Genomic DNA, 23,729 nt, shown 5'->3' with positions numbered 1-23,729 from the left:
TAAAGCTAGTCAGGGGGGGGCAGGGATATGTCTTTTGTATGGGTTATGACTGGTCAGGGGGGGGGCACACTTCTGTTTTAACGGCATTTTTACATTACAAATTTTAATTATGCCTCTCAAAATGGGGGCACGGGCCGACTGTGCCCCCCCCCCTGGATCCGCCAGTGTCGGTAGCATAAACAGAATGTTGTATCACAATGTAAAAAAACGATCAAAATTATTGGAGAGATTAAATATGGGCTTGCTTCCTCAGGGCGTTCTCTCGCTTCGCTATCTCGTATGATCAAGTTTGTTTTTGAAATGATGTTGGTTGATTGGGATATACACCCCTTCCTCTCCCGTTGATCTATCGTGGCTCCAAACCGTCAGAAGCCCCCATTCCCCTCCCTTTTCTCTTAGCAAGGGGCGTCGTTAAAGGGAAGTGGGGTGTGGCAAACCTCCCCTCCCTTCAAAGTTTTTTTTTGTCAGCAAATTAGTTATCTCCGTTGGTATGATAGAAACGTGAAAAGAATAAGTAAAGACAGAGGAATAAAGAAAAGAAATCCATTAAGAAAAGAGAAAGCACGAAAAAACATATCTTCGAAATTTCTTAATGTGGAACTAAAATCCTGTTCTCAGCAACATATTTTTCAAAAAAAAGAAATAAAGTGAACTCACAAGTAATGACAAAAACTAATGCATGAACGTGCAGAATAGAACAAAAAGTTAACGGATAGAAAAGTAACGAATGGGAAATTGAAAAAAAAATCCACAATGGCGTGCTTATACATTTGTTTTACGTTATTTTCCACAAAATATGACATTTTTATGATTATTTTTCCTGCATCCACCACTAATTTAATATGTGCATGGAACAAAAAAAGCCGACTCCATCCGGAGAGAATTTATTTTCGAAACAAAACTTCGTTCGCACGAGGGCGCACTTAAGCATAACACAGCGTACAACATGACGTTGCAAACTTTTTTATGTGCTACATGTACACAGTGACGGCGCCAGGATTTTTAAATAAGGGGGACACTATAGGGGCAAAAGAAAATTTTGGGGGAGGAGCAAAGGTGGACACGATTTTTGTTGCCTAGTTCACAAAATCAAGCGCGAAGCGCAAGCTGAATGTTTTAATATTGGCCCTACCAACTTGAAAAGAGAACTACTTCAGTGGCTCGTGAAGATATCTCACCAAATGAAAAATGCCGGCGCGAAGCGTGAGTTGAAAACTTTTAATACCCTGATATTATAACTGGAAGCACTTTTTGTAACCATGAATATGATGGTATCTAATTAAACACAATGATTGGGAAAACGTAGCACGAGCTTAATATTTTTGATATTCAGCATTTTCTATAATTATGAACATGCAGGATGCGTGACTCACTAAAACAAATACTGAAAACTCGAATCGCGAGAAGAATGATTTGTGCAAAATATCGACTTGAACACTGAATGTTTAAGATCATTTATCTATCTCAATTAACAGCCACTGCGAGCGCGAAGCGCGAGCGAATTTTATATAATGACCTTAAGTTTTCAGTATGTTAGTGACTAATAAATATTGTTGGGAGCCATGGCGTAAAAATCCCGGGGGATGGGGGGATATATCCCCCCTACTTTTCGAGGGGGGGGGGTGGCCTGTACAAACATTCCCCCCACTTTTTACGAAAGAAATGAAAAAAAATCACAAGAGATAATTGTTTTATTGATGAAAATTCTTCCTGAAATACCACTTAACAAATAAAACAATATTATTGAATCATAAAATGCAAATAAAGAGCCAGTTCACCATTTCCAAACGAAATACTTATGTCCTTATTATAACATTGAAGAGAAACTCCCGTTTCTTCCAATTCATCAATGTTGGGGTCTTTGGGAAGGGATTAAGATGGAATGTCAATTCTTTTTTAATGTAATCTCTAATAAAACCATTAAACCATCATGGGGTAAAAAGACAAAAATATTCTTATTCTTCTTCTGGAAACAGTACAGTCCACCGTCTGGTGTATTGTCGTACTGGTGATATTGGAGGGGTATTTGCCATATGGACATACAGTGGCGTAGCTACGGGGGGGCATGGGGCACGTGCCCCCCCCCCCCGGCATTGGCTGACCAAAAAAAAACGGGGAAAAGGAGAAAAGAGGGAGAAAGGAAAAGAAACGTATAGTGGGAAAGAAGAAAATATTCATTATAATGTTATATTATAACTATGTTATGTTACATTACATAAAAAACATTTTTATCATAACTTCATGAAACATAATTTACACAGGGCCTACGTCTTCATTGTTCCTAGTGCTTGCATTGTCTGTTAACGAGATATATAATCCTGTTGTACTGAAACATCCCGTTTACAAGTCAATATAAACCATATTTCCTAGCACTTGAGTTATCATTGTTTCATGTAGTGACATATGCTTCTTTTTTCATGACTCAAAAAGTGATTGCCCCGTATTAAGGTCTTCGTATAGTGAAACATTTCCTGTCCGTGATTACGTTCGCATTAGTGGATTGGTGAGATATGTCTGCTCTTCATGAATTCCTAAAATCAGTCCTTAAAATGTCCCTTCTTCTGATCTGAATATCAAAAATTTTCAGCTCGCGCTTCGCGCTCGCATCATTTGGATATTGAAATACGTATGGTCCTAGTTAATTCCTACAAAGAAACCTTAGAATGCCCCACTTCAGGTCTGAATTATCTAAATTTTCAGCTCGGGCATCGCGCTCGCAATATTTGATTAGTGAGATGCGTATGATAATCATGATTGCAATGACTACAAAAAGTGTTTCATGTGTTCAGATGTAATTCTTATAAACCAGCAAGCGCTTGGCACTCGCATTAGATGACTATGGTGAGATATGCATACTCTTAATGGATTCCTAAAATATATTCCTCAAAATCTCGCTGTTTGGGGTCAAAATATACGAAAACTTCAGCTCGCGCTTCGCGCTCGTATTGTTTAGCGAGACAGGTACCTATCATGATTACACAAATTTGATTATAATATCTCTTTTTAGGTGTGAATATAAAAGAATTTCAGCTCGCGCTTCGCGCTTGCATTATCTGATCAGTGAGATGCATATCCGCGCACGCGTTTAATGAAGTTGTCCAGAAAATGTCTCTATTAGGTCAGTATAACTGGCAACTGAGCGCGCTCACTCAGTGATTCAAACATTTTGCTGGTGCCCCCCTCCCAATGCCGTGACCCACGGTACGCCACTGTGGACATATCAATGACAATTCCTTGCATATCTAAAGACATGATTGCAAAAAAAAAATGCCTAAATATTTCAGTCATCCCCCCTCCCATCAACACGGATTTACGCCAGTGTAATGGGAGCTACCATGCAGTGACTGGATTATTGAGAACATTAAAATTTGGAGAGTGTAAAAATGTTGTTTTGGAGCACTTTACAGCTTGAGTAGGATGTTATTCCAAAATTTACCATACATTTTTTTTTTCAGTTTTCAGAATTTCTGGGGGGTAAGTGGGGGCAACAACCCTGACTGAGGAGGCAAATGCCTGCGTCCCACACCTCCCCTGCTGCTGCCACATGTACATAATACATTTAATAATTTTCATTATACCAGTGGCGTCAGGCCTGTAGCGTACCTATGGAACGAAACATAGCGAATGGGGCAAACTTTCTTTTAAAAAAGTCTAGAGCGAACAATTTTTTTTTTGTCTTTTATGATTTTCTAATTTGGGAATTATTTTGACATATAATGTTCAAATAACGATTTAATTTTCACCCTTTTCTTCTTCTTTTTCTGGAGCACCCCCCCCCCCCCCCCCCTCTGTATACCAGTTGCATCCATAGTTTCTATTGTTTGCTGTTTTTTTATTGGAAGACTCAGTCTCTTTCCAATTCTTTTCTCGGCCGGAACAAAACGGATATGCATTCTCGTGCCAAACAGTGAAGTGAGTGAGTATATGATGTCAGATCATAAAGCAGATACTTTTTGTGTTATTATTATTCGATCGATCACTTCATGGATTTTGCGTATTTGTTAAAACATTTTTAATTATTAAAGTAATTGTTATTCATGATTCATATGTTTTGTTGATTAAACCTCGCTACTTTCTTTGGACTTCGAGGAACAACATCCGTATATTTTGATAATTATCATTATTATGCTAAAATTCGCAATACACTGTATTTGATTTTTTTTGTAAAATAATATCAAATCAAACCAAAGTCGTTATTAGTATATATCTCTATGGATGTACATTTAAAAACTCTCATTTTTAGGCCATTTTTTAATAAACGCACGGATACCACTGATCTATCTCCCCGTTTTTCATGCGCCGCGCCCCCTTGCGACAATAGACCCGGAAGTCTCGATCGTACAAAACTTTATTTTTCACGCAGCAGGGGTGAACAACTTGTTGACAGGAGAACTCCAGCTTGTTCTCTATTTTTTATGGTGCTTTGAGCCAAATCCGTTCCATAAATCGCTTCAAATAATTCTGTAAGTATTCTTTTATTAGTTATGGTTTAGCATTAATGCATCTAACAATCTCTCTCTAACATTTTACAACCAAAAAGTACTCGGGTTATTTTTTAACGCACAGATACTCGGAGATGGGTGTGAAAGCGAGAAGGTAACTGATTAGACCGGGTAAACGTCCCGCGGGTTTCCTGGGGCCCGTTGCATAAAACTTTTTACCTGAGAAAACTCAGGTTGATTTTACCGGAGTTTTTGTCCTGTGTTAAACTCAATGGCAGAAATCAGACTAACCTTAGTTTTCAGTTCTTACCAGAGTTTTCTCAGGTAAAAAGTTTTATGCAACAGGCCCCTGATGTTTTCCCTGGCCATGCCCGCGTCCGGGTCGCAGGATTGAGACGTACTAGTGGCTACCGAACACCTTTCAAAAATTGATTCGTACTAAACACGATATTTTTTTTAATTCATAATACCGCCACTATAAATACTTACAGGAAATAAAGATATGAAAAATTTTGCTGTGAATTGGCCTGTCAGTTGTCTTGTTTGAATTTTGCAACATTAATGAGGATGAGCTATTCATATTCTTACAATATTTTATTATTTACAGAATATAAACACTTTGAAAATGTGTTTTTGACCATTTTTCAGCATCTTTCTTTTATAATTTAAGTTCCCTTTGCTGCAACTTGCAAAGTTTTGAGGGAAATTGAGTGTATGATACATGTATTTTTAATTTTCTGACGCGTATGATGTGTGCGTTCGGGAATACAATTACAAGGGCGGGTAGTACTGGTTGGCCACTATACTATCTAACCCAGGGAGCTCCTGCCCGCTGCACGTTTCGATCGGCCATTTTGTTACAATTCATAACAAAAATGGCCGATCAAGACGGGGGTAGAAGGAGGGAACTTTACGTTTTTTGAGGTTCCAGTCTGTGCCCAGATGTCAGGAAAACTGCCACTCGTTAAACCTTCATCCATACAATCATGGTAAGTGCATAATTTCTCTTTTCACAATTCATTTGGAGAAATATTTAGACCATAAATCACGCTAGTCCCGTGAGTATGGGCAAATACACGGTAAGCCCCTGGGCTCCCAGGGTTACTATCTAGACCATTGCATGTCCTTTATGTGGGAAAAATGACCTTATTTCTAAATTTGTTATTTCTCTTCTCATTCGTGTATACATGTATTTGATTTGTACAAAGTGGAAGGGTGTAGAATGTGGAGTGTAGAAAGTGTAGTGGAGAATAAACGGTGCTCACTGAATGGACTGGTGACAAATTTCATGATAATGCTGGGATAATTTGACAATTTACAAAAACTAAACTATCACCTATATAGATCTACTTTGAAAAATATTCTTTTCATTATAATACAGAAAACAGAGATATCATAAATTATGTGTTTTTGCGTTTTTTGGTCATATCTCTTGAAATTCTGACCGGGGAAATAAAGTATACATGTAATAGGCTTACTTAATATAAAATTATTTCTGACCAATGTATAATTGTTTGTCCTGGTAATACAATTCTGATTGCAATTGCATTGGTAATACGATCACTCACTTTAGTATTGGTATGTCAAGTGGGAGCTAGCATTTGATGAGTCAAAATACTCCTTCATATGTGATCTCATTTCTTTTTCTCATCCATTTTTTTAATGTAGCTCTAGGTGCTGTTACTCAATAAATTAGTCCCTTGGCTCTGTGGTTCAAAGCCGAGGGGTTCACATTCCCTCTGAAGCACTCGTGTCTTTTGGCAAGGCATTTATCCTAGGACTAATTTATCCCTTGGAAACTGAATTCCCTTAAAGAATCTAGGAATTCAGAATGTATGCTAATTGAGCCATCATCTCTACACAACTACATGTACAGTGATGTTAAGAGAATAATAATATTCTAAAAATAGAAGGAAAAAACCCAACAGGGACAAGAAAAAAAAACACCCTGTTGTACATGTAGGCCTCTATTTCTGTAAAATTGCATTATTTTTTTAATTCTTCAGGGAAATATTGATACCCCCATTTTCTATGACGTTGAGTTTATTATATTTTTGATAAAATAAGTGATGCGGATTTATTTATTTTATCCGTCCTTCACGGTCCTTGTGTAACTAAAAAAATTCCAATGACCAGTCATTTTACTTTAGCGCTCATCACCATCACGGACCATTTAAAGTAAATTTACATGAAACTTTAAGGCAAAATATAATACCAAGTCATGGGTGCATTTATTAGAATCTTCTTCATCACCTGATGTTTTTATTTTCCCTGTAGAAATAACATATATAGCAAGAAATAAGTGTCCATCTTCACTGTTGTAAATTTTCCTTGTATTAGTTCACCACAGAGGCCTGATTTTGGAATGGATGTTTTTTTTTTGGGGGGGGGGTTATTTTACCAAAATTGTCTTTGGAAAATGAATGCCCATTATTTGATTATGAACTGTCCATTTTATATAGTTACAGATTTTAATTAAGATACATGTAGGTTTGACCAGATGGATAACGGGGGGAAATGGCAAAGATTGCCAATAAATTGAACTTTAAAATAGAATTCGAGATTTAAGATACTGTATTAGTTACACAAGCACATGAAGAAGATGGATCTTCCAAGCACCAAAATGAGATGTGTACTCATATACATGTAGGTATGAAGAAGGTTCCATTATTCCTCCTCGACTGTGGACTTAACCAGCTAGAGGTTCTGTTAAAGTAATTCACAAATTAGAGACTGGAATGGGAAATGCATTGGGAAACCAATTTCCCATGGCCGTTCATTCATAGTCTGGAGTAGCTGCTGGATTTGTCATCAACATACTGTACACACAATTATTCACATTCTTGTAAATATTACTGCGTGCATCCAGAGTTCAACTGAGTACATGGTAGATAGTCGGGCTCGGCCATGCTTCCAAGATAGCTTTTAGATGGTTATTTCAGCAGGATTATCATGATACCTTTTTGAATGACAGCATTTTTAATAATCACTGTTCACACATGAATTAATCCTTTCTTGAATTTGAAAATATCAAGGTGATAAGGACAGTATTTACATGTAGGGAAACTCTTGTCTTGGTGCCCTAACGTTCTTCAAACAATAAACCTGCACAGAGCTTGATATGAAGGCAGCCATGTGAACATGCAGGGCAAAATTAGTCGCAGATGTTGGTTATTGAAGGTTGTATTAAAAACAATTTCTAAACTTTAATGAAAAAGACATCCAGGAAGAGGAAAATAAATAGTGTTTGTAGGTGTAAGCACTAAGCCGTGATTTCCAGGTGCAATTTGTTAAAGATACTGAACACAGGGAACCGTGGCATGTAGGACCTTTGAAATACAGCTCAGATAATTTGTAAAAGTTGAATCAATGTTGACCAATTCCTTGATAAAATATAGAAGGTTACGAAAGCATTATCAAGGTACATTGTAATGATTGTATCTATAGTAATTGATAATCACCTATATTTAATTGCTAGTTCTATCTATATGATAATGAGTCACAGTGTGGACTTTAATATTGAGCACACACATCATCAATGAACACCCATGGCATATGCCCAGCAATATGATACAAGTTTAGTTATGTTAGATTCATATTTAAAAAAATATCCTCCGACTCTCATTAAACTTTTTAATAAATGACCCTTGTTTTTTTTCTGACCATGATACTGTACATCCATCAAAATGTCAAGTGATTACATTACAAGTTGAGGCTATGTTAAAAAGGGTTTTATAGTGAAATCTATTCTTAGAAATAATAGTAATACACAACAGAAATTGATTTTGTTTTGTCAGATCTAAATTTTCGGTTGTAAATTACATACAGTAATACACTTCACTGGATCTCTCATGTTAAGCCTTGTCAGTTTTCAATAATGAAATTTTACTTTTTCAAAATAGGTTATAAACTAAAAGTACTACATGCTATTATTGTTGTGGATTTCACATGCCGATCACTCTTTAATAAAGTGTACAGTTTACTCAAAGTTTATCACAATTGAAGGTGTGAAATAATTGTCTGAAATTGTTTTGATGAGATGAGAGGGAAAAGCAGGATTTAGGTTATATTACCCTCTAATGCCGATTCCTAGAAGCCGCCAAGCATGTTTGTGAATCTATGATCGCTAAAAAGGATGTTTTTAATTAGCTCAAAAGAAGTTTGCAGATCCTTCCACATCTGTTTTGAACAACCACTTCAAATGACTTGCTGCACTTGAAATAGTAGTAGGAACTTAACACAGGGGAAAAGGAGAAGGTCAGTTTGATATGAAATACTTCCATTTTAAAGACATTGGTAACTTTACATATTAAAGAAAAATCCTGGTATTTGATGTGTGTTACACTATTCTAATGGTCACATGAATTAACAATGATCATCCATGAAAAAAAACAAATCAAATTCATGCAGACACTTTCAAGACATCTGTCACTGAAAAATCAAATGATTAATCTCCTTGGGAGATTTTGAGATTTCAAGAATAAAATTGAGATGATTTTTCAGGTCACTACATTTTTTGAAATATAGTAGACACAGGTGACAAATGAAACCTTTCAGCTCAGATAAAAAAGTCAAATTGATATGCATGTAACCAATGCCTTAATATCCTTTTTAGTGTATGTGAACAGTATAGCATCCCATCTCAGTGCAATGCTGTTTATAGGTCATGATCAAGTCCACCCCAGGAAAATGTTGATTTGAATCAATAGAGAAAAATCAAACAAGCATGATGCTGAAAATTTCATCACAATCGGATGTAAAATTAGAAGGTTGTGACATTTTAAGTTTTACTTATTTTTTACAAAACAGTAATTTATGCAGAATTCAGTTACATACATGTACATGCAATTGAGAGAGAGTTGATTATGTCCCTCGCTCACTATTTTTTTAATTGTTTGAATTATATAATACATGTATTTGAATTTAATTTACAGATTTGACTATTTACATTTATTTTACAGATTTGACTATACACAGGTAAGGACCAACTTGACTTAATAGAAGAAATGTTGAGTGTGTCAGTGGGCGACATCATCAGTCCCCTTGACTCCCCTCATTTCTTTACTGATAAGGAAGTGCAAGACTTTTTTTGTGAAATTGCGAAAATTAAAAATGTCATAACTTTCTTATTTTACGATGAAATGTTTAGCGTTACACTTGTTGGATTTTTTTCTTTTCATGCAAATCAACTTTTTGTTGGTGTAGGCTTGTCCTTTAAGCATACAGTGTATGTTTAATACCTGTATTATGCTATGTAACATAATGTAATTTGTAAGAAAGCATTAAGTATTTAATTTCCTTATTTATGAAGGAAATGAGTTGGATAGAAGTCTGTTTTGAAAGTTTATTACACCATAGACTTTTCTATTGACAAGGAAGGAAACTTGAGTTTTACATGTATACGCAAACTCCATTTATTAGGAAAAGGACAAGAATTTTGTATGGGATCTTTGTGGCATTCTACACAGCTACCTTTTCCCTTCTATCTCTTTCTCTTTGTCTGTCTCTCTCTCTCTCTTTCTACATCCATATCTGTTTGTCCTTTTCGTCTCTTCTTTCTTGCCTATATACTATATCCTTCTTAGGTTTTGTGAACTAAGTATACAGTGTACTTCATGAGTTTAATACTGATTCCCACAATATACTCTATCCTTTCATACAGTTATACACAGTTGTGTTTGCTGAACTGAGTTCAGTGCACAACTTCAAATTCTTGTCTCAAAATTTTCTCCTGTAAAGCTTTTCACTACACCCATTGAAGCTCAAAATTTATAATTGTTGGTATTGTGAGGTCATATTTACCGTCAAGACAATAGCAAAAAAAAAAAAATCTTTCCAAAATCCTTTGTGACTGAGATAGGACATCTAGTCATCTACTATGGCACAGTGATATAAATTGATTTAAAAAGTTATGGTCTATTTCATGTGGAATTCACAACATTATTTTTTATGATCACATGGGCTGGGACTCGCCATTTTTAGGTCAAATATTTATGGTGTAAAGAATGAAGAACTGGCAAATATGAAAACTATGCAAACATTTTGTTTGTTGAAAGGAAACTTTACCACAATTGATTATAAAAAGAAATATTTCAGCACTTTTTAATAGTACAACAGGCATGTAATTTCCTGTCAGATCTGTAGTGTGAAATTGCAAATGTACAAATGATTTATGTATAGTTCATTGAATATTGATCAAAATTGGATAGATTGTGACCATCATCCCCCACTCCAGTCAAATATGTATTTTCATCAATCTTCATTTCAAGCATTTCAAAATCTGGGGTACATTTCATATTATGGTACCTTTTTTATTATGGTACTAATAGCTACTAACTAGCTTATCTGGGCTCAGCGGCCAATCAAAATCAAGCCATTCATTTTAGTTGAAAAAATGGCAAAAACACAGTAATCATACTTATATATCCTGAAATTGAGGCCCAGAGTCGCCTTTGGAATGGGTCATTGACAATCATCACATATTGAGGATTGACATTGCGCACATTTTTCTAGCGACATAAAAATGTACATCTCCATGAGCGTGAATTCCAGAAACTCCAACATCATAGGGTAGGATTGAAGTTATAACTAGCTCAAAGTAAACTATCGAAAAGACTGAAAGCTGTCATTGGCCAATTATCCAACATTGCCAAATTATGCTACATGCTGTGCTACAGTGCCAGTAGTACCTTGAGGAAATTTGTTTCTTTTGACATGGCTTTGACTCCCTGGAAACTTAGGGTGTGTTTAGGCAAGTTTAGACGATTTTCTTCAGCTACACTGCAGAATTGCGGGAATCGCACAATTCAAAATGCAGTAATGTTTCAGTGATTTCTGATCTGTGAGGATTCTCCCTTATTTCAGGTACATGTATCTGCTCATTTTGCTACATGTACCAAGGAGCTTCAAAGCTCCTTGGTGTAATACACAGTTTTACCAGGAAGTGTTTGCCAACAAGGAGAGTATTACCACTTTTCCGAACAAGAACCTGCGGAGCTTTTCATCAGCATTTGTTGTTAGATCCGACAACTTTCCTTGATTTTGATTGGCTAAGAAGCACGGTTACTATTGTACATATATGCAACTGGACATCCTAAAAAAAAAGATTTAAAATGGAACTTGTCACCTACATTGTAATGCCCTTTCATGAAATGCCACTCTGTATTATGAAAAGACTTGTCAGATGTAATATCTTACTACCAAGTGTTTGTATGACAGTTACATGTACAATAGGATCTTGACTTCTCAGTCAATCAAAATCATGGAAAGTTGTCAGATCGGGAGAGCATTGCATCAGTGTTTTTTCATCTGGCAACTTTCCTTGATCTTGATTACTGGTAGCTGAGAACTCACGGTGAGAAGTACTTTCCTACAGTACTGTATGTTTGGTAGAAGGACAACCTGTAGATAAAATGCACTTTATAAAACTGAAAGATTGTTGGACAAAATTCTATACTGTTCACTTAAATGGCATCAGGTAATCATGATGGAGATCTCTGAAGATTGCATTCAAGTTATTATATTTTTTACAACTATGTAGTTCTGCAGAAATCACCTCAACCGACATTTATTGTTTGCATTTCTTTTTATGTAGAGCCATCAAAATGAACTTGTTTGAACATAATCATGGCTTATTTAAAAAAGAAAGCTGATTGAAACTGAACATGATGTCTTTGAAAACCATCCTGTTTGTTGGGTAAATGTCTTGATTGAGTTGAACACAATGTTTTTGAAATCCATATTTCTTCTAGCACGGTGCAGTACATGTGCATGTAAAACTAAACGTGTTGTTTGAATGCAGCCTTTCAGATTTTGTCATCCAGTCATTTGTCAACGAGATCGAATTTCCTGTCAATTATGTTACCGCCCATTGAGTGATGTACTACAAAGTTGTCTGTCTCCTTTCCCACATTGGTGAGTTTCTCTGAACAATTTGTGTCAGCGACACAATATCTGTACATGGAGCAATTGTTTGCTGTTAACAACTCTTTCTCTCTACCACAAGTACAAGTAACTCTGAATGAAGTGGACCTTTATAAAAGTAAAATATTAGTCTATTGAAAGTTGAAGTACAAAGTTTTGAAACAAGAAAATTGAAAACATTTACGTACACCTCTTGTATTTTATAGTCAAACAGGTATCTGTGCTCAAAAAGTCTTTGGCAGAGTTACCTGTGTATTTTTGTAAGCCATGCATATGAGGGCCATCTGCACCAGCCCGAGTTTTCAGATTAGCGCGCTGATCCGGCAAATCATCCCGATCTGAACAATCTCAAGATTATTTGTAATGGAGCTACGATTATCACGCTAGTTCGCTGGATTAATCTCGAGATTGCAATCCCAAGTCAACTTGGGATTATTTGCAAAATAGCATGCTATTTTACGAATTATCCCGCTAATTCGCAGGTGCAGACGCAGTCAGGATTATTCATGCACGGCATCAGACCATAATGCATCGAAGCTTTACTCGAGCAGGAATTGCTTTTCTTGCGATGGTGGAGACGGGGTTTCTTAAATCTCAAGATCACAAAGAGGGTCGATCGGGCTAAAATCTTGAGGTTGAGCAAACTCGGGATGGTGCAGCACTGCCTCATGTAAGGTTGTGTTCGCCTATATGTATTTGCATTCTTCTTTTATCTGATGAAAACCACAATTTCACTTGAGAGGACTTGACCTGAAAACCTGTACATGTACTAGCTACAAATGTACATGAAAGGTTCATTGTTGAAAATGAATTTTTAACAAATTGTGGTTTTAGACTTTGATTTTATTTCAATATATGATGTGCATTGTGCAATCCCAAGTAAAATTTATTCAAGAAAGCAAAAATTTTAAATTGATAATCTAAGAATTAAAAAAAAAATCTTGTTATTTGAATAATTTAGCTGACTAACTGTAGACTACATACATGTACATGCATGTACTGAATATTATAGATTTGCGGAAGTGCATTGAGCCCCTTGTGTTTTACCCAGGTACATGTAGCATGTTTGGACTTTGGAAGTTTGACGCTTTAATGTGACGCTACCCTTTGACATCGCATTGTATTAATGAAGTTGTATTAGGTTTGCATGAAGCAAATAAAGTACCCCTAGGAGTTATTGAGTACTGTATAAGCACGATTCATCACTGTTAAATTACTCATTTACATCTTGTGAAATATATTTGCATTACTTCACTGTAGTACTGCACAAGACACTCAACTTTTTTCAGTTTGTCATTTAAAATAAATGTTTTTGCACAAAGCTTTTCACTACAAATGCAGTAGCCTAATCTTTCAGTGTATAAACACCTTTAACAGGGAGCAGATTGTTCTGGAATTAAACTTTTTTATTCCATTTTTTTCAAGTGCTGCTCTTTTCATGATATATAGAAGGAAATGGTTTACTTACCGAGAAGACTTAATAGACAATTGCATGCTTAGGACTTACATGTAGGAGCACTTATCTCTCACAAAGTAGGAAGTTACACTGTAGATTTGAAAAAAAAGGGTTTAAGCTCTACTTTTTGGCTGTATTAACTTAAAGTTACAATGGATCTTCAACCCCTTGAATCCCCCCTCATCATTTCCATCTTCTATATATAATGTACATTTATTTTTTTTATTTGTTTGCATAATAAGAGGGGCTAATTTTGACCAGCTTCTAGCTTTTGATACATGTACATGTAGCTCTTCAACTCTTCAAACTGGCTTTGGATACAAGATTTAACTTCTTTCAGCCCTTCAGTTTCCTCCATGAATGCTGCTTAGTGCTTACATGTACATGTACATGTGAAGCATAGAGCTATACATGTACATGTATGTGTGAAGTACAGTTCTTATTGTTAATATCAAAGTAATTGTTTGTGATATCTGGGGATTCCCCAATAAAGTCTCACGCTGTGAAGAGGTTATGTTACAATCAAAGTTGGTAAGTGGAACTCTTTATAATTGAACTCCCTGGGGAGTTACATGGGAACTAATTGAGACAGATAGGTCATTCAGACCAAGTTATAAAAATGCTACTTTGTATAAATAGGGTATGAGGAATGAAGATTTAAAGATTTTATACTGCCCATTGGAACATCATGATATATAGTTAAGAAATACACAAATGATCTTGCAAAAAAAGGAATATACATTTAAATTTGACAGAATAATCATAAATTGTATGTTTATATATTTTCAAAATCTCCATGCCAAATACATAATTTTATTTTAAAAAGAAAAAGAAAAGAAAATACTAACTAGTTGGGGCTAGCAAGAGTTAGAATTTTATCAATGATATTACAAAGCTTTCATTGATATAATTTTTGAAAAAGGAACCTTCAAATCAAATTACTACCACAAAATCAATAGAAAATGTCATTAAACTTTTTGTAAAACTGGAATATTGGAATGATAAAGTACAATATAATTCCATTGAAAGTTATCAGAGCTTTAGACAGTGGATGCATAATTTTTTCAAGTACATTCATAACAATCACATTTTACGTTTATCAGTTTGATCGTCATATCATGCACTATGCATAGATGTAAATCACACGCTGATTGAAGAGTGCAAACAGAGTTGCATGTAATCATTAAATCAGATTTGTATTTTACTTGCCGACATCTGATGTTATCTTATTATTTGTATGCTTATTGCATTCTTCAATGTATGGCAATATGTACGTATGCAGATCTCTGTTAGTACTGTAGTTCAATTAGGCATGTAGAAAATTTGAATTTCAGTGTCCACATCGCAATGTTGGTGGGGGGTGTCTGTGAAGTACTATTTCGGGATCCTGGATCTGCTCTACCGGTAACTTTTTTTTTTTTTTTTTTATTTAACCTGGAAGTGTTAAAGATATTGCTATTCAGTTGAAATACAGTGTATTTGTAGCAAACTTGGTTTGCTACGTGTATTCTCTCAATTTTTTTTCAAAGAAATAATTCCCTGTCTCAGTGTCTGTCTTTCTATACTGTAGAGAATCAGGGAAAAAATTAATAATTTATTTTCCGGGGCTATTTTTGAGCTCACTAGCCCAAATATCCTAATTTGTGTTAAAGTTTACATTGGACCCTATATGAATTTCAGGGACTACATTTAAGTTTTCCAGGGCTCTTTAGGGCATTTCGGGGGCAAAATCACCCCAAGCCCCCGTGTATTTTTTCCCTGTAGAGAATGGACAAGTTCATGGGTTCATTACAACAAAAAATGGCATTTACATGTACATGTACTTCTCCCATTGTTAATAATGAAGTCATGCATTACTATTTATTAACATCAACAAATTAATAAGTACTGGTAAAAGCTTTTTGAAATAATATCAGAAAATCAGTTTCCCTTTGAGCTGTTGCTGTTTGTCTATTGAAAGGTATTGATATACCTTTTAAATGACGGTAGTTGCAGTAAAACAATGATTTTGTGAGAAAGTCTGTAAAACCAAGGTTAAGTATTACTATATCATCGTCGGTCTAGATCTGGTACAGTTGCATTAACTCAACTTTGTGAAATTCTAAAATCTAAGCTGAAAAAAAATCACACTGAAGATCGCCAACACAGATAGGTACATGTGGGACAGTGTACATGTATATTATATTGCCGGAATAAAGACCCGACGGAAGTGCCCGAATCCATGCTTATTTTGCTTTTTTTCTCAGCAGTTATGCAATTTCTTCCAGAATCCTTAGGCACATATTTTTTTATTCTTATAGACAGACACTTGGGTGGTCATTATATTGGATTCTGTAAAAAGTCATTTTGAGATCGTTACCGCAACTGGCATTTATTTTGAACAAATACATGTATGTTGTGGTTATTTGAAGCTTTCAATTTTTTAAAGGTAAAATTTGCATTATTTTGTTGCCTCTGATTTATTGATCTGAATTGTGTTATTTCACGATGAGCACCTGTTCTTTTGATTTGAAATAAACAACACAATTATGCATACAATGTATCAGCTAAAAACTCCTGAAGCAGACTGTCCTGTGTCTTTTAAAAGTTCTAATGAATTATGATGCACCATCAGACAACAGCAACCCTACAATTAATATGAATTATTAGCCCTAAAAACCAAATATTTCATGTTGTGACATCAAACGACCTTCATTACCTAAACATGTAATTTGCTGTAATATTTCATTTGATCCAGTTTCAGTATCAGTTTTTATGTTGAAGTGTTTTTATTCTTCTCAGTACTGATAGTATAATAAATCACCATTGTTTACATCCCCATTGAAACACTGTTAATGAATTTGCTACATGTATGTACCGTTCATCATGATAAATCAAAGACAATTCATGCTGCTAATTACTAGTATTGTTCAATATTCAATTAGTCAAGATGGCAATTACACATACACGTACCACTACATGTAGATCATTTATTTCCATAGCCTAGGCCAAGGGGAAAATAAGACAAGGTAGTAAAAAAACAAATTGATTGTACTTGTAGCCAGAATGAAGTCTGTATAATCAACAGAGTATCACTTTCTTGTACACATTATCCGTTTGAAAAATCTATTTTAGATTTAATGTTCTCTTCACATGCATAGTGCATACCGTCATGGGTATACAGTGTATACATATGGATGTTACTTCCTGAATTAGCCATAAAACTTCCCGGTCAGGAAGCAAGTAACTGTCTTTTTCCTATTGCTATGCCCTCATTGCTCCATTAGATAGAGAGAGAGAATGGTATAATAAACAGCTTTACGCTAATGGGTAATTAGGCTTCGCAGGAGTCCAGGAGTAAAACTATGTACTAGGCCCACACACTGTGAATGCTATATGGATGATTAATTTGAGACCTACTCAAACAGACTCGAAGGTAAGTTTGTATTCTTGAGGCAAGTTTATGATTGACATTCCAGGATTTCTCAAATGTACTTGTATGTGATGGTTGTGGCTGTAGGGCCAATATTTGTAGTTTTTAATCTTGAAAATAAATTGCTTCGTTAGACTCTGGTTAGAGCATCTCATTCATTCATACATTGTAGGCTAATGGACTTTAGGCGGTGCTGCACCAGCTCGAGTTTGCTCAATCTCGACATTTTATCCCAATCGGTCCTCTTCAAGATTAATCTCAAGATTCAAGAAAACCTGTCTCCACCATCGCAAGAAGAGCGATTCCTACTCGAGCAAGGCGTTGATGCATTATGGTCTGACGCCGTGCATAAAATAATCCAGAGTACGTCTGCACCTGCGAATTAGCGGGATAATTCATAAATAGCACGCTATTTTGCAAATTTCTTAAGAATAGATTAAAAGATTAAGCTATTTTCCGGGGTACTAATGTTTTTTGGTGCAGGAAGATAAGCAAAAGTTCTTCTTAAAGCTCTTTATCCTTTATAATAAAAGGCCACTTATAGCATCCTCTTCAGAAGAAATTATGTGTGAAACAATGCAAGATTCGAGCCCGGTGACCTAATTCAGGATTATTTTGAGTTCTGTTTGTTGGTCTGAACTTCTGTGCCTCATATGGAGAAGGAAATGTCCAGTAATTTGGGACGCTCAATTGACAGTGTCAAAGCAATTAGGACGTTGCACCTGTTTTACCCAAACAAAACAACCATTACAGTGTATTACGATCTGTTTGGGTCAGGGTGCGTTGGATCGTGGACCAGTTTATGCGACCCAAGCCAGAATCATGATTTGAATCATGATTCAAGACACATACATGAATCACAATACTACAGAATCAGTGTTTAGACGACTTTCATTCCAATGCTGTTTCTCCTCGGATTTGGGCCGAAAAAATCGAACAAGCATAACACAGAAAATTTAATCATAATTGCTTGTGAAATAAGAAAGTTATGCCATTTGAAAGTTTTGCTTAATTTTCACAAAACAGTTATGTATGCACATCCTAGTTGGTATGCAAACAAAGGAACTAATGACATCACTCACTCTTTATTTCTTTTGTATTTTGTTATGTGAAATATGAGATATTTAAATTTTCTCCTTTTTATCATGTGAAACAAAGTTCTATTCCTCCCCAAACATGCAGAGTACAATTATTCGAATATGTTGTGGTTCAGCCGAGTTGGTTATTACTGCCAAATCTGATAAAATTGAAATATTGTATAATTCAAACAGTAAAAAACAAAAATGATGAGTGAGAAATATCATCGATTCTCTCTTTGCATAGTACTGAGTTTTTTATAAAGTGTTATTTCTGTTTACCTAGTCAAAGACAAACCATATGGTACATGTTTGTGAGTCGGCGCATGACTTTGATACACAGAATGTTGTGACAACTCCCAGGTCTTCAATCCTAATCTTTATACATAGATAGAGTTTGTATATGATGCATGCATATGTGTCATGAAATCATCATAAGAATCATGTGAAACTCACGCTCTCATGAACCTTCACAAACTCTATTATTATTGGTGGCAGCGGTGGGATTACATCAACATCACATTTTAAACATATCACAGACATTTTTTTCCAGGGCTACTTTAAGTACTATTTTAATGGCTCATCAGCCAAGATTTCCTTCATCGTATTACAGTTATTAAACATTAATTGGACCTTATTGAAATTTTGGGGGCTCTATTTTAGGTTTTTCAGGTTTTGGGGGCTTTGTGGGGGAAATCCATTGTTTTCATTGGATCATTGTAACTTCATGGCTTTCATAGATGTTTTGCTACCTCAAGTTTGAAATGATGAAAGCTCATGAGGTTGTGAATGTGTGCAGCAAGTCTACTCGTAACTTTTTGAGCTTCATTATAGTGACTTGATATTTGATGCATTACAAACTGTCTGAATCAATATGCCATGCTATGACATATGATAAAACACTGGCAAACCTGTTAGTTTGATCAGGGATATGCAACAACATCCCTGGTTTGATGATCAAGTTGTACATGCACACTTATAACTCTGTACATGTACATGCTTCACCGCACACTTGTAAACATGACTTTTCGATACTGGTTCATGTTTGCGTTATTATTATTTCAGTATTCGAGGTATGTACTTTGGACTGAATTTTGTGTGATACCGAATAGTAAATTCAAATCCATACTAAGTAATTTGTCCATATGGATAAGAGAGAATCTTTTATCACACCCCTTGGCAGTTTTCATGCATTGTTTTCTCAACATTCCATACAATATGCAGGTGGATAAAAGGAAGCATGATTTTAATGGAGTTCTTGTTATATGGTACTTCAAGTGTAGTATTTCATGTGGGAAACTTGCTTTTCCCTGTTGGAAAATATGATACAGTCAATCCATATACGAGGAAATATTCAAATTTCAAATGAGAGTATTTGATTAAAATAAGAGAAAATTGCATGTCTGTACATTTTTCACCCGAGTTCTAGCTTTAAATTTTGTTGATCATCCAACCTGATTCACCCTCTTTTTTATAATTCCCACTCATGTAAACATATTCCCACTTTGATAAATCAATATCTGTTTACTTCATTCCATTCCAGGTTACATAGGAATATTCTTTATTTGTAAAGTGATTTGAGTTTTCGGTGTGAACAGGTTCCTATAGCTCAACCTGATGCCCTTTGAGACCTGGAGTCTTGCATTCTCCTGATTCTAATTGTCTTGTCCAATTTTGTTATCTTCCTCCCAGGCAGTTACATGATTTCCTCCAGGCCAGTGTCCCTACTGCTCTCGGAGGAGAAGGATGTCACTTCAGTGAACAGTTGGCAGACTTCATCGTCCTGCATGTGAACGGCACATATCCTAGTCAGGTAATTCTAATCTTTCTCTTTTGTGTGTACCTTGCATCGTTAACATTCAGATAAGACTTTGTTTGTATTTAGAACATTTAATGGCATAGCAGTTTGAACAGACATTCTAGCTGTTAAGTTTAAACTGTTACGCTTTCCATCTACATGAAGTTTCACTCTGGCACAAATTATTCCCAGCTCAACTATATACATGTACATATTGAAATGCCCTGGATATTGAGAACGAGTGTTGAAAATGTGAAAAGATGGATTAGATTGTAATCAAAGGAGACAACAAAAACTCATCTTCAGAATTTTTATTCAAACCAGTTCCTCTTCCTGCTTCCTTGAATACAGATATACATGTAGGATAATCCAGGTTATGAGAATAGGTCTTTCTCCATACACTGTAGGTTTAAAATGAACAAATGAATAGTGATATTCACTGGCTATTTGTTGTAGAGCTGAGTCGAAGCAGGTGGTCCACCAGTTACTGGCGGGTGCAATTTTCTTCCAGACCTGTGGATGCCAAAGTAAAGAAGAATATGGGAAAGTTCAGTGTCACCAAATATTGAGAATATCAACTACTTTCAGGCCTTCATTTTCTTATCCAGGTCTCTATGAAAATGTACATATGATAACGTATATTCCAAACCTTTAATCAACCAAGTATAGCTATCAGTTTTCTTGCCTAAATTTAATATCGTCTCGTAAAGTTATAATCCTGGTGCCTGTGTGCAGTCATTTTGTTCAGTTTGTGATTTCTAGTATGGGTTGCTACCATTACCTCATGGTTGTTCTGCAGTGGAGTAGAGTCGCAAACAAGCAAAACAGCAGAACAAAATGGCTGCCCCCTTGCACCAGAATTATAAGTTTTATAACTTTACGGGCCAATAAATTGAGAATTCCTGCTCGGTACTAGCTCTGCTTGGTTGATTAAAGTTATGGAAATGTACTGTAGTATCATGCGTAAATTTTTCTTATAGTCCTGATAAGTTCTAGATAAGGAAATGAAAGCCTGAAAGTGGTTGGTATTTGTGGTCCTTGGTAACAGTGAAAATCACTGTTTTGTTTTGGTTTTTTACACTGCACCCTTAAAGGGATAACTCAGGTCTAATTTGTTATAAGCTACTGAAATCCTTGCATCCGATTAGCTTAGAGCAAATTTGTTAGTGAAGGTCACTGACAAGGCAGTGCTTTATGAAACATTGCCAAGTTTTTCAGGTGATGCAGTAGTTTCCCATACAGCTGGAATGTAGTATCAGGTACATGTAGGAGTCTGTCAGGATAACAGTTGAAACCAAATATGATAACAGATTTAGTTGTCAGTCGTACATGATATGGTGGCCATTAAAAGATGTTTAAAACCTACAAATCAAAGAAAATTTGGAACTGGAACCAGATGGTCTCTGGAAAGGCCTAATATTACAAAATTCAGTTGTTAATGGCTCAAATGAGATCCTTGCACATGCGTTTATGTAGTAATCGTAGCAAAGGAACCATTCCACACCAACTGATATTGCATAGTATACAAAATGATGCATGCTCATGAGTTCATTAGGGGACTATCCTCACGCGAGTCGAGGCTCTGTTCAATCCTCAACGAGAGTGGATACATGTACGTGGCATAATGGGCGATGGAGACATGCATCATTTGGTTTATACATTACAAATTTTCTAGATTTTGTTATTTGACAATAGAGAAGAATAACAAACCAAATCAGATGGAATTAAGAAATGTTTTGCCTTTGTCTGACAATTCATTTTCTCTTAAAATATTATCATTTTCTTGGTGTATAAAAGCAGAACCTTTAGTGTCCGTAGACGGAGAAGGAAGGATTCAAAACCCTCTGCCAAAAGTGCAATAATTTTACTGTTTTCCGCCTACGGATATTACTGCTTCACCCACTTGGGATTCTTATTTGATGTTACTGTCAACGTTTGTACAGTTTTTAATGTTGTTTCGTGGTGAGTTTTCGTGTGATATCTATTTGTAATGATTGTTCCACTTTTCTTCAACGACGCCATTTTCGTATTGCTTGCAATCTATGTGCTCGGTTCTATGGCTCACCAGCAGGCATCTGACTTTCGGAGATACACGTGCCCACAACTCTCGCACGAGGAATGGAATCGTGTCAATGATGACATAAAAGCCGTGACACAGACAATACACCATGAACTGGCCAATGGTTCAATACCCGTCTCACATGCCGGCGATCGCTTTTCCGAGACTCTACAGCAGTATTTTGACAACTCCCCCCAGTTTTCAGCTACTAATGATTCATCAAGTAAACGTAAACCATTTTACAGAAGAAAAGCTAAGACCATGTTGGAAATGAAAAAAATTAAGAATTCTTTGCGAAAAACAGCATTTTCTTCAAACGCAAGTCGCGAAGATCGTGCAAAATTCTATGAGGCACTACATACATATAACTTTTTGAGGAAAGAACAAAAAGTTAATGAGCAGCGTCGATCGACAAAATATGAAGAAAGTAAATTTCGGAAAAACTTTTGGTCTTTCAGTAAAAACGTCGTCAATGACACCCTGTACTCTTCAGCGTCTGAGCCTTCCTTTTCGCGCCAATCAGCCAACGAATACTTTTCTGCTAAATATGCTGCTGAGCCTCCACCCATAGATACGGATAAGCTCGACTGGTGGAAGGGACCGACGGCCGATATGATTCAGCACCAATTTGATATGGGGCCAATTCGTCCAAAGGACATAAAACAGGTTCTAAGTCACAAAAGTTCAAACTCCGCTCCGGGGCCAGATGGGATAGCCTACGGAATATTGAAAAAATTGCCAAGCGTACATCACTTTCTCGCAACTCTATTCAGTAAGCTGTTGTCGAGTTCTGATCCCACCCCACCCTCCCTTTGGACTAAAGCAAAAGTTATTCTCTTGCATAAGAAAGATTCTGTGGATAATCCCGAGAACTTTAGAATGATAGCACTCTCGAGTGTTTTTGGTAAGATATTCCACCAAATCATTGTAAATCGATTGGATAGTTATTTAACTTCAAACGGGCTTATTGATACTACAACTCAGAAAGGTTTCATGAAAGGGGTTTCAGGTTGTGTTGATCATAATATGATTGTACATGAAGTAATCAAACATGCTAAATCTAACAAGAAAACTGCCCACTTTACGTGGTTTGATTTACAGGATGCATTTGGCTCAGTGCCGCATACATTGATTGAATATGCCCTTAGAAAATACTTGCTTCCCAATGAACTAAGAGCATATATTAACAACTTATACTCCGTCATTTCTGGTACCGTAGTAACACAACTATGGAGTACTGAGTCATTCCCATTTCGGAAAGGTATTTTTCAGGGGGATCCCCTTTCACCGCTCATTTTTACCATGTGTATTAACCCCCTTCTCGAATACTTGAAATCAAATGACAAATTCGGTTATACGTTGTCTGAAAGTAAATATGTGACTTTTTTCGCTGATGATTTCTGCCTATTGACTTCTAACAGTAGGTCTCATCAGCGAATCATGAATACTCTAACTTCTCATGTCTCTAGTCTGGGTCTCAAACTAAAGCCATCGAAATGTAGGTCATTGTCAATCTCTAGTGGAGTAATAAACAAAACTACCTCATTTCAAATAGAGGGCCAG

General features: G+C 36.0%; 1 protein-coding gene across 3 annotated transcripts in view; it reads left to right on the top strand.

The window, feature by feature from the left end:
* Nucleotides 1-4,344: 4,344 nt before the first annotated feature.
* LOC121431632 (ras association domain-containing protein 2-like) overlaps nucleotides 4,345-23,729 on the top strand; it is a 36,502-nt gene continuing 17,117 nt past the window's right edge. For all 3 annotated transcript variants that reach the window (XM_041629226.1, XM_041629228.1, XM_041629227.1), the window contains exons 1-2: nucleotides 4,345-4,463; nucleotides 20,002-20,122. The gene's annotated coding sequence lies outside the window, so the exon portion shown is untranslated. The remainder of the gene's footprint in view (nucleotides 4,464-20,001; nucleotides 20,123-23,729) is intronic.

Source organism: Lytechinus variegatus, chromosome 18 (genome assembly GCF_018143015.1).
Source record: "Lytechinus variegatus isolate NC3 chromosome 18, Lvar_3.0, whole genome shotgun sequence".
Lineage (NCBI taxonomy): Eukaryota > Metazoa > Echinodermata > Echinoidea > Temnopleuroida > Toxopneustidae > Lytechinus > Lytechinus variegatus.
Note: the sequence above shows the minus strand (reverse complement) of the source record. Positions and strands in the feature narration are given on the sequence as shown.